Genomic DNA, 13166 nt, shown 5'->3' with positions numbered 1-13166 from the left:
CCTCCAACTACCCAAATTGAGTATGTCATCTCTTTCCTTCCCATATTTCATTAGAGATCTGTGATGTTTAATGGCATTTCCCCCCCTTTTTTTCTAATAGCATTTTAAAACCTAATTATTGGGCGGGCCATGGTGGCTCAGCAGGCAGGAATGCTTGCCTGCGATGCCAGAGGACCCAGGTTCGATTCCTGGTGCCTGCCCACGTAAAAAAAAAAAAAAAAAAAAACCAACCTAATTATTTGTTAATTTATTCATGGTGGTCTCTTCCGCTAGAACACAATTACTATGTCTTGGTACTCAGACAGTGTCTTAGATTGTGTTTTCTTAGAAGTAGACTTTGAACCAAAAATCGGGGCACAGGTGATTTATTAAGGAAGCATTCCCAGGAGACACCGTTAAGAGAGTAGATGAGGCAGGACGGAGAAGAGGAAGATTGCAATGGCGCAATGTCAGGAGAAAGTCTTACTCTCAGTCTGATCCTGTTGGATGCATTAGAGCATAAATTGTTTCTTCCTGAAGCAAAGAACTGGTATTTTGAATGCCCTCCCACAAAACACCAGTCAATCACTGGTTAACATACCCAAACTGGGGGTGAGGTGGGTCAAACTACCAGTCATATTTGGCATTCTTAATGGGCAAAGTAGCTTTAGTAGCCCCAGATCAAAGCGTTGAATAAGGGCAAAATTGTGAGTAGTTAGCCAGCAGAGCACACAGAAACTGGGCTCTGGGCACACAGAAACAAAGATCTCTGAGGGCATATGAGAAGCGCATCAGTGATGCTCACTACAGCACTCATTAAATAGGTGGTGATTTAGTGATGAATGAACGATGAAGACCTTGAAAAGTCCTCTTGACTTTGGCATGCATTTTTTAAAAATTATATGATAGAGAGGGGTGCAAGGGTGGTTCAGTGGTAGAATTCTTGCCTCCTCTGTGGGAGACTCAGGTTAAATTCCAGGCCTGTGCACTTCCCAACACAAACAAACAATAGAAATCAACAAAAACAAACAAACAAAAAGATTCAACTGCAATAATGGGACGCTCATACAGAAAAAGAATGAAATGTGACCCCACCATACAACAAACAATCAAACAAAAATGACAGATTTTAATTCTGAAAAGTATTTATTTTAAATTTAATGGAAATAAAAAAAGAAAAGGTTTCCATTCTCCTCTGTTGCTGTAATTTCCACAGTTGTTTAAAGTAGTTGTTCTATATTTAATGAATTCTGTATTTGTCTTCTGTGACTAGAACCCCAGCTTCTCCATTCTTGAGCTATTTATTTCTATTAATTTCATAATTATTCCCATTTCTTAGCCGGGTGATGTTTCTGAGCAGGGCTTGTGGACGTTTCTTCCCTAAATTCTTTCATGTTTTGGAATGTCTGCCATTTCCTTCATTCCTGAATGACATTTTGTTGGTGTGTAATATTCTTGGGCCATGTTTTCTGTCCTTCAGAAGTTCTTGTATGTTGCTCCCTAGTTCTCAAGCATCAGTTGTTGGTGTGGGAAAGCCTGAAGCCAACCCGACATTTCTCCTCCTTTTAGGCAATGTTGTTTTCTGCCCAGATGCCTGGAAAAACTTAATTCTTGAAGCCAATATCTTAAGAATGATATGTGTTGGTGTTGCAAAATCTACATCAATTTTTCCTGGAACACAATATTTCCATCTACATGCTAAATTTCTTCTATATTTAGGGAAACATCTCTTGTATGGTATCATTGAATTCATTCTCCATTCCTTTTTTGGGCTTTGCTACTTCAGAAAAACCTATTCTTGCATCCAGGAGCATCACTGTCTTCTACATCGATTAGTTTCCCTCAAATTGCTTTCATTCCTTTGTCTTTTTCATCTTCATTCACTGGGATTATCACAAGCCTTTTACTATGACAGTTATTCAATTTTTTTGCAGCATCTGTTGTGTTCCTGTCTATTTCTAAAGCATTTACTGGCTCTTAATTTATGTTGTTTCGCTTCTCAATTGTTTACTTGGGTCTGGATTCTTTCTTTTCATCTCATTCTGTTGTTTTATCCCTTCATTTCTTTAAACTTTTTTTATTGTTAAAAATAACATATATACAAAAAAGCAGTACATTTTAACAAGTAGTTATACGACAGATTTTAAAGTTTGCTATGGGTTGCAGTCACATAATTTTTCATTTTTTCTTCTAGCTGCTGCTCCAAGACGCTGGAGACCAAAAGAAATATCAATATATTGATTCAGCAGTCATATTCATTTGTAATGAATCTTCTCTATTATACTCTTCCTTCTCTTTTTTTGTGAAAAATAACATATATACAAAAAAAGCAATAAATTTCAAAGTACGTTGCAACAATCAGCTGTAGAACAGATTTGTTTGGTATGGGTTACAATTCCACAATTTTAGGTTTTTATTTCTAGGTGCTCTAAGGTACTGGAGACTAGAAGAAATATCAAAATACTGTTCAGTACTCATATTCATTTGTTAAACCTGACCTTCTTTGTATAATTCCACCATCATCTTTGATCTTTCTCTCACTCTTTAGGGGTATTTTGGCTATGGCTATTCTAACTTTTTCATGTTGGAAGGGGCTGACGATAATATGGCGTAGGGAGATGGAACTAGGTGATGTTCTGGAAAGGCTGGGCCTCTCTGTGTTTCAGGACTTATCTGGCCCAAGGACCATCTGGAGGTTATAGGTTTCTGGGAAGTCACCCTGGTGCATGAAAACTTTGTCAAATCTTACATATTGCCCAAAGTATTCTTTAGGATTGACAGGAATGGTTTCAGTTAAGGTTTGGCAAGTTATGGTAGTGGCAATGTCTAACTGAAGCTTGCATAAGAGTGACCTCCAGAGTAGCCTCTGGACTCTATTTGAACTCTGCCACTGATACCTTATTTGTTACACTCCTTTTCCCTCTTTGGTCAGGATGGCATTGTTGATCCCATAGTGACAGGGCCAGACTCATCCCTGGGGTCATCTCTCACGCCACCAGGGAGACTTTTATCCTTGGAATGTTATGTCCCACATAGGGAGGGGGAGGGCAATGGTTTCACTTGCAGAGTTGGGATTAGAGAGAGGGAGGTCACATCTGAGCAACAAAAGAGGCCCTTTGGAAGTAACTCTAAGACATACCTATAGGTAGGCTAAACTTCTCTGCTATATACATAAGCTTCACAAGAGCAAGCCTCAAGATCAAGGGCTTGGCCTATTGATTTGGGTGTCCCTAATGTTTGACACTGTATCTGGGGTTTCCCCAGTGGTAAAGTTTCATAGTTCCATATTTTTTCTCTCATCCCTCAAGGGGGAGAAATACTTTTCTATTATCTGCTTAATACGCTCTGGGATGTATCCAGGCATTACATTAATGTATACAGGAGTAAAGGCCCTCATTCTTATGCTGAGCTCCCTGCGTTTGGATTGTTTAAATGCTCTATCCAGACAGGTTGAGTCAGATTATGTGCTACAGAAAATTTAGGCTCTGGAAAAAATAAACCTTTCTTCCTTTGGTCTCAAAGAGTAGGTGAAGTTCTAACATACAGGCAATGTTTTCCTTACCCCTGTGTTCTGAATTACCTGAATCCTGACCTGATCAGCTTTGTCCTTCTCTCTAAATATCAGGGTATACATACATAAAACAGCCCCATGAAATCCAAAAATTACAGTTACCACTCCAGACTAAATGTGGGTGCTATAAGAGCTTATAGTCTAGGCCCCTGCTTTCATATAAGTATTTTCTAAATGAGATTCTACAATATTTGCTCTTTTGTTTCTGGCTTCTTTTGCCTCACCAAATGTCCCACAGGTTCATTCCCATCATTGCATGCCTCACAACTTTGTTCTTTTTTGTAGCAACATAATGTTCAGTCATATGCATATGCCATCGTTCACCAGTCTACTTCTCAGTCAGTGCGTCTTTCAGCCACTTCCATCTGGGCCTCATGTATAATGTCCAAGGTCAACATGACATGCACTTTTTTTTTTTTTTGCAGTAAGTTGGATTTATTGTTTATGATGAGTGCACACAAACACTTAGTTTGTTCACGTTCCTAATATCATAAATCTGCAAATACAGTTTTCTTCTGAATTTAACCATATACCTTGAAAAATGATTAGGGAGTATTTTTGAAAATTTACCATTTATGGAAAAACCTTTAAAAGCCATTCCAAGCAAGATATTTGCTTTACCTTTAATAAATCTTTGCACAGAGTGAAATAAAAGAATCAAGGTATCTATATAAATTTCCTTGTTCAGGATGTTTAAATACCACCCTTTGTTTCCTTTAAGACATTTTCATTCATTCATTCAAAAATATTTTGAAGCTTAACTGTCCAATTTAAAACTGAGTGAAGAAATTCTGAGGCTGACTTAGGCGCAGGCCTTGCTTTGGCTGAACCTCAGCAGGAACTCTATAAGCGTCCTCGTAGGCCTTCCAGTCATGCCTTTCCGCAGGTACGGGACCTCGTCTTTATTGGTCATGACACCTGCAATGTCTAAGTGAGCCCACTTAGGATGAGTCACAAACTCCTTGAGGAAGGCTGCAGCCGTGCAAGCTCCTGCAGATTTATATTTTCCAATGTTATTAACATCAGCAAGTTGACAATCTACAACTTGTCTTGTATAATGCTCAAAGAGAGGCATCCTCCAGACACGATCCCCGGTTTCAATGCTGGCCTCAAATAGCTGGGTCCACAGCCAGGATGAATTGGTAAAGACGCCAGTGGCACCTGACCCCAAAGCAATGTCCATGGCACCTGTGAGCGTGGCGGCGTTGATGATGACCTCCGGGTTGAAGGTGTGTGCGTAGCAGAGCACATCAGCCAGGATGAGCCGCCCCTCGGCATCAGTGTTATCAACCTGTGTGGTCTTCCCATTCCTGGCTCTCACGACATCTCCTGGCTTGTTGGCCTTCCCACTGGGCATATTTTCACAGAGAGGGGCCAAACCAATGATATTAATGGGCAAGTTGAGCTTTGCAGCAGGCACTACGGCCGAGCAGATGGTTGCTGCTCCTCCCATATCAGCCCTCATGAGATCCATGTTTGCAGAAGCCTTGATGGAGATTCCACCACTGTCAAAGGTAATTCCCTTCCCAACAAACACCAGCGGCGGTTCACTTGCATCAGGGCTGCCTGTGTAGTGAATTTCCAAGAAGACTGGAGGCTCGTCAGATCCTTTGGCCACACTAAGGAATGATCCCATACCCTGTTCCTCAGTCCAGGACTTGGGTCTGATGTGGACGTGCGTTTTAGTACTAGCCTTTTTGAGATTCTCCTCGATGATCTGGGCAAATCTGGCTGGTGTCATCTCATTGGCTGGAGTCTCCATGAGGTGGCGGGCCAAGTTCTGCCCGGAAGCAAAGAGGACTCCTTTCTGCCAGGCCTCCTGGTCCCCACTCCCATGCAGCTGCGCTGATACAACCGTCTTCTTTTTGTGTTTCAGGTCATCATATTCAAAGAGACCGAGAACTGCTCCTTCCGCAGCAGCCTGAGCATCTCCACAGGGATCCACCTCCACGGAAGAGATCTCCAGGTCCTGGACCTGCCTGCACCCCGCTGCAATGGCAGCTCTGATGTTCTCTTTGCCTTCATGCCAGTTTTCCTGGTTGTCAATTCCAGCTGCCTTTTTGCCGAGACCAACCACCACCACACTGGGGAAGTCCTGATGCAGACCATGAAAGGTTCGGGTTTTGCCTGCCTTCAGGGGTGGTCCAGATATGGTCAAAAGTTCTCTCAGCTTTCCAGACACCAAATTGTCAAATTTCTCTCCTGCACTTGTAAGCTGTGGCACATCGTCTTCTTTTTCTTTACTGTAGACTCCTAAAACGAGGCCCTTCGTCATGTCTACGGCAGTGCTACGCCGGCTCCAGAAACGCTTCAGTCGCAGACACCCGACGGCGAGTCGTCGGGTAGCCGGAAGGGGCAGCAAGAAGAACATCTTCCCGGCGCGGCCCCTTGCGCCGCCCCGACATACACTTTTTAACCCGATTATCTACCTAGTAGTCTGTGAACTGTATTTTAGTAAAGAAACATAACTAAGGTAGAGAGCCAAATTCTTATCTGAGACACGGGGTTAGGTCAATAGATTCTCCCATAGATGGAGATGGCAGGACCAAGGGTGTTGCTGGAGTCAGACCACCCAAAGAAATGGAATAACCAGTGCATGACAAATGTGATCTGAAAGAAAGAGGTGACCAATGAGGTCAAGGACCTTGTTTCAAAGTGGACAGAACAGGGTCTAGAGTGTCATATGGTTTGCCACTAATAAGTAAATAACTAAAGAGATAATAGGGTCTTAGAGGGTTGTATATGGGAAAGAATGAGAACGCAGTTATGAGTACAATGCGGAGGAAAGAGAAAAAAGTGGTAAATTTGAACAACCCCAAGAGGAGCAGGCACAGTAGCAGCAATAATAAAAGAGCTGTGAAATAATTTTGATGGCAATAAATCTGTTGCAGGAAAATGAAGAGAAGGTATGAACATATGAAAACTCCAAAACTCAAAATAAGATGGTAGCTCTGCCCTAACGTCCTGTGAATAGAGAAATACATTACCTAATATACAGCGGGAGAGGAGCAAAAATGAAGCCTGAATGGCCTCCATTCATGTTGCATATTTTAGTTGAAATGCATCAAGTTATTCAGTTTTATATCTTTGTGTCTAGTGAGAGGTGGTTATGTTCAAATAAAGATACATTTCTTTCTTATGTCCTTGTTAAAGGACCCCCAATGTGGGTGATACTGTCGTAGAAATAGCTGAATCTGAGAGATAACTACATAGTGCTCCTATAATGTCTAATCAAGAAGACTGAGCAGAAATTTTTATAGAAATAATACTCCAAAATAAGACCCTGGGGTACAGACTTTGTTAACAAAATCTTTTGCATTTTAGAGTCTAAAAAACAAATAAGGAAACAAAAAACACTACATCCTGATTCTCAACTATGTTCCCAGGTGTGGAGAAAAAGGATAAATGAGCTCTAGAAAGGAGAGTTCTACAGTGCATGCTGTCAAAGAAGGAACCCGGCCCATTTCCCTTTTACTATATTTTAATGCAGAAGGTGTGTATGTTATTTTGTGTCCTTTTCACTGTGGACAGGTGCTCAATAATTTAAAGGATTAAGACAAGAATTGATCTGACCCTTGATCCACCCTATAAAGGAGGCAGAAATAGAAGCCATGACTATAAATTTGGGCTGGTTTCTGTGGTTTGAAAATGTACAGCTAATCCACACTATAATTACTTCTGAGCTTTAGCCACAAGTAGTAATGTGCTATCACTCAAATGAATTCTGAGATTTTACAGCCCAACCTATAAATATATAAATGCATTTTAATTTTTATTGATAAAAGAATGTACAAGCACATACATTCTTAACATACAAACATTCCATACATGGTGTACAATCAATGGCTCACAATATCATCACATAGTTGTATATTCATCAACATGATCATTTTTAGAACATTTGCATCACTTCAGAAAAAGGAATAAAAAGAAAAAACTCATACATACCATACCCCTTAACTCCTCCCTCTCATTGACCACTAGCATTCCCATTTACCCAATATATATATATATATATATTTTTAATTTCAACATTTGTTCCCCCTATTATTTATTTTTAATCCATATGTTTTACTCATCTGTCCATACCATAGATAAAAGGAGCATCAGACACAAGGTTTTCACAATCACACAGTCACATTATGAAAGCTATATCATTATACAATCATCTTCAAGAAACATGGCTACTGGAACACAGTGCTACAGTTTTAGGCACTTCCTTTTAGCCTAATACACCTTAACTAAAAAGAGGATATCTATATAATGCGTGAGAATAACCTACAGGATAACCTCTCAACTCTGTTTGAAATCTCTCAGCCACTGACACTTTGTCTCATTTCACTCTTTACCCTTTTAGTCGAGAAGGTTCAATATATATATTGAAAGGGACTGAAAATGAACTCAATCCCACTACCCGTTCATTGAGCCCTATACAGCCTTGCTCTGCATTTGGGGAGAGTGATTTTGGGACAAGGGATTAAAAAATGTGTAATGAAATCTCTGGTCCCAAGAAAATGAGAGTAACGCTGGTGGTAGAAATGATGGGTTAATAGTAATTGAAACCATTCTCTGCATTGATACTTTATGATAAAAATGTTAATAGCTTTCTAAAAAGAGGTTTCCCATATATTCAGAAATACTAAAGTGATAGGAAATCCACAAGCATCTGAGTCTATCCTCACCTTCTGATGTTTCGCATGTATGTAAAGTCCCAGCCCCAGGCCTTGGAGAGCATCTCCCATGGCAAACGAACCTGGCTAGGTGAAGACTGCAGAGGTAGCCCTTTTGTAGGTCCTGACCAAGCCCACCTTAATGCATCAACAAAAGAGTCTAGAGAGAGATATTTTCAGAATGTGCTCAGAGCTTTGCCCTTTCTCTCCATCATGCATTTGCATCAGTCTAATGTTATTAAAACTGACCCAGCCTATGAGAGCTCTTCCTTTTCAGGGCTGGATGGTCACAGAATTAGGGCTGGAACTTCTCTCTAGCCAAAGTCTTCCACAGAAATAGTGTGTCTGGATGGTGGATACTCGGGGAGGCGTGGGGGAGAGTCCCAATTTCAGGTGGATTATCTGCAGGTTTCTGGTGACCTCTGTGAACACCCCTCACCACCACCACCACTCACCCAGACTTCTTCATTCTGAGAAGAAAACAATTGGCTCTATGCACATTTGTCTCAGCAGATCAGGAGCTATATACTGGTTTGAAACTGTTGTGTATCCCAGAAAAGCCACATTCTTTAACAATACTGATTCAGTATTGCTGAGTGGGATATTTGGATTAAGTTGTTTCCATGGAGATGTGACCTACCCAATTGTAGGTGGGACCTTTTGATTAGGTGGTTTCCACAGTGTCTCCACCCATTCAGGGTGGGGTTGATTACTGGAGTCCTTTAAATGGGAACCACTTTGGAGAATGCTTGAGAGCCCACACAGCCAGATACCTTTGGAGATGCAGAAGGAAAATGCCCCCAAGGAAGTCCTTTGAAACCAGAAGTCTGGAGAGAAAGCTAGCAGACATCGCCGTGTGCCTTCCAAGCTGCCAGAGCTGTCCAGAAGTCAAAGACCCCAGTAGACACCATCCACGTGCCTTCCCAGATGACAGAACTGTTCCAGACGGCATCAGTCTTTCTTGAGTGAAGGTAACCTCTTGTTGGCCTTAATTTGGACGTTTTTATGGTCTTAGAACTGTAAACACACAACTTAATAAATTCCCTTTATAAAAGCTGTTCCATTTCTGATATATTGGCCCTAGCTGCTTTAACAAACTAAAACAAGCTGCAACATCAAATACCTACAAGTGTCATGCAGGTTAATAGACATTCCAAAATCTTGCTGGGTACAAGGTCTCATGAAAAGGCATTCAAATTCAGGTTAAAAAAATGTGTTTGCTGGCTTTTTTGTTTTAGTTTTGTGCTGGACCCACAAATACATCTTTAGTTCAAATTCTATCCCACCGCCTATAGTTTGTAACCTCTGACATAAACCAGTTTTAAAAATAAATTTATAGAACTGATATCCCATAGCAGTGAATCTCAAGCTTAGTTGCACATTGGGATCTCTTGGAGAGTTTTAAAAATATACCCATAAGTGGGTTCTGAGTTCTATCCAAGACCAATTAATTTAGAATCTCTGGGGATAGGACCCAGGCATCAGTATGCATTAAAAACTTCCCTGATGAGTCTGCTGAGCAACCAGGGTCGAGGGCCACTATATTCAGGCTGCCTTGCAACTTCTCTCTCAAACTTGTACATAGAAGGAAATAGCAGAGGTAGAGGTAGCACAGAGAACCACACCAATAGGAAGTGCTCTCAGTATACCTGGGGAGGGCACAACTTGGAGAAGATGCTTTCAGGATGTTGCTAGCAGACCTTGAAGTTCCTTTAGAGTCTCCAAAACCTGGACCTAGCTGGCTTCAGTTTTAGGCTCCGGCTCAGCCTTTAGTACTCTGTCTATACATTTCTTTCCTTACAACCTTTTTCTTCCTTCTAACCACCCACTCCTCAACAACACCTTCTTCCACCAAAGCCAAATGATCAGAATCAGAGTGTGGCCTTCAGCAAGGCAGGAATCCATCTCACACACTATCCCAGAGGATGTGGTTAAAATGAGAGTGGCTAAGTAGAGAAAACAAAGGGAATAAAGCTTGAAGGAATGACATATAAGGAAAGATTAAAAGTACAAGAAGTTTGGCTAAGAAGCAACTAAGGGCTTAACCCAACCACAGCTTCAATCCAGACTATAAACGTCTTAGCTTCGTTATATCCAAACATGGCCACAGTGCAATGGGTATTAATGTCAAGTCATTAATGGCACTTTATCAAAATAAAATCTGTTATCAGCTTGGGGCTTAAGAGAATTACTTCTTAAAATGGTCTATTTCTTAGGTCTATATTTTGTGGACTACAAAAGAAGCGACTGAGAAATGAATCTACTATACAAGTTCACTCAGTGACTTGAATAGGATTGGGGCCCAAATTTGAACTTAAGACTGGAGGGAATGAAAGCCCAATTTCTGTCTGTTAGATGTGAGGAAACTGGAGTCCAGGAAGGTGAAATGACTTGCCCAAGACAGTACAATTAAGCTGTGAAAACATGAGGAGTGAAATCAATATCCATAGCTGAATACACTACCTACAATGTTATCCTCAAAAATCAAGGAGACAAAGGAAAAAAAAATAAACAAAAATCAGTCTTATGGCTGATTCTCTACACCACAATGTCATCTCAATCCCAGTACCTTTTAGGCATTCTACTTTTGTCCATCTTTGAAGTATCGATTGCAATTACTGCTTGTTACTTTTACTGATAGCTTCAATCTCACATGGCTAAAGGTTTCATTGTCATAACAAATCAGCTCGGAACAATAAATCACTTTGTCTTCCTGATGTTTTTCTTCCAAAAAGATTTAAGATTCTCTGGGATGAACTGTACACAGCAAAGAAACACTTGGGAATTTTTCCCCCCACTAAAAGAGGGAAATGGGACAAACAACACCAAGAAGAAAAATATACTTCTAATGATAAGATATTTCTGTCAGAGAATAGGGCAATTACGCACTTATATGGAAGCAGCCTCCTCACCATGATTCAGAGCTGTGTTTCCCAAAAAGTGTTCCTGTAATAGATCATTTTGATGGGATTTTATCTGAAAGAGACTGCCAAGTAGTGATATATGTGCATTTATTAATAGCACACATATACATACATAGCTCTACTAAAATATATAAACACATATCTATATTACCTTTCTATCCATCCATCTGTCATTTACCTATCTACTGGGATATATATCAGAAAGCCTTAGATCGCATGTAGGTTCTCAGGACCTGGTTCAAGTCCCACAATGGAAAAATGAAGAACTTCTGTTTAATGACTTGTTGCCATGTTTCCAGGGTCTTCAGATAGATAAACTCCCTCAGGAGACATTGAGTTTACTGTCAGAGAAGATGCCCAAGAATATACTAGAAAATCTCTTAGTAGAGATGTAGAGGGATGGGATGTTCTTAGATAGGAGATTAAAGCAGGTGACTCTTAGTAGAGATGTAGAGGGATGGGATGTTCTTAGATAGGAGATTAAAGCAGGTGACCTTTTAGATTGCTTCCATCTCTAGAAGTCTGGTTCCATGTCAATCTGAGATGACTGTCTCTTTGCTTTGGCAAGAAAAAGCTTTAGCTGCTCTTTTAAAGAGCACTGGCAGAGACCCCAATTTCCCCTGAAGAAGAGGAGCACAGTATTTCTGTTTAGTTACCACTTGCAGGGTTTTGTGAACATGCCACTTCCAAGGGGGTAGGAAAGGGTCACTTTGCTAGAGATCTGAACAGGAGCCAAGGAACAGATTGAGAAAAGTGGTTCAGAACTAAAGCCTTGAAAAGGGAGTCTTATAGGACATAAGTATTTGCCTATATTTATAAAAATTTTTCCAGAAGTGGAAAAGAGATGAGGAATCTTCTGCCATTCTTAATATAATGCTTAGGAGCTAAACGTACTTCCCCCTGCCCCCCGCTAGATTCCTAGGAGGCATTCTAGGATGGAAATATGTGTACAGGAGGTTTGTTAGGCAGTGAGTGCTCTTGGAATCAACACCTGGGGAAGAGAGGAAAGCAAGATTAAGTAGAGGGGAAAGTCAGGCTGCTAGGAAGCCTCAACTGAGTCAGCGGACCCCAGAGAGCTCTGAAGCTGGGATGGAACTTTGCAGCAGTTACACCAATTTGAGTTGAGGGTTCTGGGTTTTCTACTTCTTATCAACCAGTGGAGATGTAGGCTTCTCAGACTTTAAATCTCCCTGCTACACATTCACAAATTCTAAATACAGGCTAGATTTCATTCAAGGGAATGCCCCCATATTAGTTTGCAAGGTGCTAGAATGTGATATTTCCTGGTTCAAGAAGGCAGCTAATGTTCAGGGTTGATGTTCAGGATTTCTTTCACAGCTGGAAAGGCACATGGCAACATCTGCTAGCTTTCTCACCAGGAATATTCAACAGCTTCCCTGGGGCTCTGTCCATTCTGTTGGCTCTGTCAGTTCTGGTGGCTCTAAAGCTTTTTCCAAAATGATTCTCTCTTCCAGGGCTCCAGAAGCAATCTCAATTTGAATGGGTGGAGAAACATCTCCATGGAAACTATCAATCAAAAGTTATCACCCACAATTGGGTGGGTCATATCTCCATAGAAACAATAAAAAAAGATTTCACCCAGCAATATTGAATGAGGATTAAAGGGCATGGCTCTTCTGGGATACATAATAGTTTCAAACTGGCACAGTCCCCAATTGCTTTTCTTCTTATTTTTAAAAACTGACTTATGCCTGAAATAAATGGATCATCCTCTAGGCTCTGGAGCTCTTTATTGTAATTTGATTTAATTTTTGTTTTAACTAAGGTGAAACCTCCCTAAAAGGACTACTTCACAGAGATGTACCCAGACTATAATAGCCCCAAATTATTTTCCAGTGTTTCTTCTTTAGAAATTTATTCCCCCCTCTATATACACAATCATAATTACACTGTCTTATGATGGCTGTCAACTGACCCAAACTACAGAAATAAATAATTGCTGGTAACCATACAAGCTATTGTGAGAATCACGCTGTACCTGCAAACACACACATGCATGCA

At 40.7% G+C, this 13166-nt stretch overlaps 1 pseudogene; it reads right to left on the bottom strand.

Moving 5' to 3' along the window:
* Nucleotides 1-3973: 3973 nt before the first annotated feature.
* LOC143673608 (cytosol aminopeptidase pseudogene) lies at nt 3974-5943 on the bottom strand (annotated as a pseudogene).
* Between the last annotated feature and the right edge of the window lie 7223 nt (nt 5944-13166).

The sequence above is a fragment of the Tamandua tetradactyla genome, chromosome 2 (genome assembly GCF_023851605.1).
Source record: "Tamandua tetradactyla isolate mTamTet1 chromosome 2, mTamTet1.pri, whole genome shotgun sequence".
Taxonomy (NCBI): domain Eukaryota; kingdom Metazoa; phylum Chordata; class Mammalia; order Pilosa; family Myrmecophagidae; genus Tamandua; species Tamandua tetradactyla.
Note: the sequence above shows the minus strand (reverse complement) of the source record. Positions and strands in the feature narration are given on the sequence as shown.